This window comes from Gekko japonicus, unplaced genomic scaffold (genome assembly GCF_001447785.1).
Source record: "Gekko japonicus isolate JY-2015 unplaced genomic scaffold, Gekko_japonicus_V1.1 scaffold3364, whole genome shotgun sequence".
Classification (NCBI taxonomy): Eukaryota; Metazoa; Chordata; class Lepidosauria; order Squamata; family Gekkonidae; genus Gekko; species Gekko japonicus.
Genome location: NW_015172117.1, coordinates 132,315 through 135,230, shown reverse-complemented (window position 1 = coordinate 135,230; position 2,916 = coordinate 132,315).

The window sequence follows — 2,916 nt, the reverse complement described above, 5'->3', positions numbered from 1 at the left end:
AGATGCAACGAACATGAAATTGAGCCAACTTCAGAGGACGGCGGAAGACAGGAGGGCCTGGCGTGCTCTGGTCCATGGGGTCACGAAGAGTCGGACTCGACTGTGCGATTGAACAACAACAACAAAAACTGAACATAAAGCAGCCAATATTATAATGTCTCTGTATAGATCTATGGTGCAGCTTCATCTGGAACACGGTGTACTTTTCTGGTCACCATATCTCAAAAAAGGACACTGCAGAGCTGGGAAAAGTACAGAGGAAGGTAATCCACGATGATGAGGGGGTTGGAGCACCTTCCCTAGGAGGAAAGGCGGAAGAGTCTGGGAGTTTTCAGCTTAGAAAGGAGACGACTAAGCGGGGAGGGAGTGATAGAGGTTTATAAAACCTTTTGCATGCATGGGGGGGGCCAAGAGAGACGATGAAGAGAAATGTTTCTCCCTCTCCCAAAGGACTGGAACTCGAGGGCATCCGTTGAAGCTGATGGGTGGAAGCCTTTACACTACCAAATATTTATGAGGATGAGAAGCCAAGAAGATATCAGGACATCCTGGATCCCAAAGATGAACTGAAACCGTTAAAGGACTTATCGTGGTGGCAGAGAGCACAGATAGAATCTAGATATGCCAAAGATAAGAAAATAGGCTTCCATGACAACTTATTGGAGATTGGAAAGATTGTGATAACTACTGATCAAAAACTCATACAAAGGTTTTATAATCTCCTACTTAATGATATGGTGGCGGAGGAAATAGTTAAAGGAAATAGTTAAATAGTTCAATGGGCTCAGAATATAGGCCATAATATGGACCTGGAACAATGGGACCAAATGTGGAAGAAAAACCATAAAAATTACAAAAGCTATACCCTATAAGGAAAATGTGTATAAAATGTACTCTAGATGGTATGTAACACCAGAAAGGTTAGCGAAATATGATAGTAAATGCTCAAGTAAGTGTTGGAAATGTGAAAAGAAGGTGGGCTCGTTTTATCATATGTGGTGGCCCTGTGAAATTAGTAAAAAATATTGGGCATGGAGGCATGAATTATTGCAAAAAGTGCTAGGTACGGCCATTCCATTTACACCTGAAGTATTATTATTAAATATTTTGCTGAAAGATTTTAGTAAGGGTGATCGTTACCTTATTGTATATTTGACTACTTCCGCTAGAATTTTATATGCTAAATACTGGGAGACATCTGAGACACCTATGAAACAAGAATTTATAAACAAAGCTTTGGAGGCAGCTGAAATGGACAAATTGACTTTATTGATGAAGGGATACTCGGACTCTGCATTCCAGAATACTTGGTCACGATTTTATAGCTGCTATAATAACTATATAAAGGTAGAAATAAATAAATTACAAAGTCCAAGAAAACAAAGCTCCTATAACCCAATAAGGTAGAATTTTAATGATATTTACTCATAGTAAATATCCTGGGATCCCATAGTAAATATCCTGGGATCCCAGATCACTGCAGACTGTGACAGCAGCCATGAAATTAAAAGACGCCTGCTCCTTGGGAGGAAAGCGATGGCGAACCTCAACAGCATGATAAAAAGTAGAGACATCACCCTGCCAACAAAAATACGCATGGTCCAAGCAATGGTATTCCCAGTAGTCATGTATGGCTGCGAGAGTTGGACTATAAGGAAGGCCGAGCGCCGAAGAATAGATTCTTTTGAACTATGGTGCTGGAGAAGACTCTTGAGAGTCCCTTGGACTGCAAAAAGAACAAATCAGTCAATCCTAAAAGAAATCAACCCTGACTGTTCCCTGGAAGGCCAGATAATGAAACTGAAGCTCAAATACTTTGGCCACCCAATGAGAAGGGAGCATTCACTGGAGAAGACCCTGATGCTGGGAAAGATTGAAGGTCAAAGAAGACGGGGACGGCAAAGGATGAGATGGTTGGACAGTGTCATCGACGCAACGAACATGAAATTGAGCCAACTTCAGAGGACAGCGGAAGACAGGAGGGCCTGGCGGGAGCTGGTCCATGGGGTCGCGAAGAGTCGGACTCGACTGTGCGACTGAACAACAACAACAACTCATAGTATATAGTTGTAGAAAATAATGTTTGTATTTAGGCAGAAGAAATATAATAACTATGAAGATTTATTACCCCCATCAATGTTAATGTTTTGTATGTATGTGTTAATGTTTGTATGTTAAGTTTGTATTGTTTTGTGATGGAAAAATAAAATTCTGTCCTTTTAGGGGCAGTTTAAAAAAAAAAGCTGATGGGCCGTAGGTTCAGGATGGACAAAAGGAAATAGTTCTTTACAGAGAGTGATTAACATGTGGAGTTCACTGCCAGAGGAGGTAGTGATGGCCACAGGAATACACAGCTTGAAAAGGGGATTAGAGCGTTTCACAGTGATTAGGTCTATGAGTGGCTATGAGCCATGGTGACTGAGGGGAACTAGAGGGCACTAATCCTCTAAATCCCAGCGCCAAGAGGCAACATCTGGGAAAGGCCTCGGCCTCTACGACCTGTTGTTGACTGTCCCAGAGGAACTGGTTGGCCACTGTGAGAAAGGAGGCTGGACTAGATGGACTATTGGTCTGATCCAGCAGGACTCTTCTTATGAAATTGTGGTATTCTGGAATAGGAATGGGCATGAACCGGTTTACAAGCCAAAATTTGGGCTGAACTTGATTCAGTTCAGAGCTCTGGAACCGATGTTTGGGGAAGCTGCATTCCCTGAAGATTTACTGGACTTTTGGCCAAATCATAAGAACATAAGAGAAGCCATGTTGGATCAGGCCAATGGCCCATCCAGTCCAACACTGTGTCACACAGTGGCCAAAAATACCTGGTGCCATCAGGAGGTCCAGCAGTGTGGCCAGGACACTAGAAGTTTCTGTTCAGCTGTTCGGGGCCAGCCATTTAATCCTTTGGTTTTACCC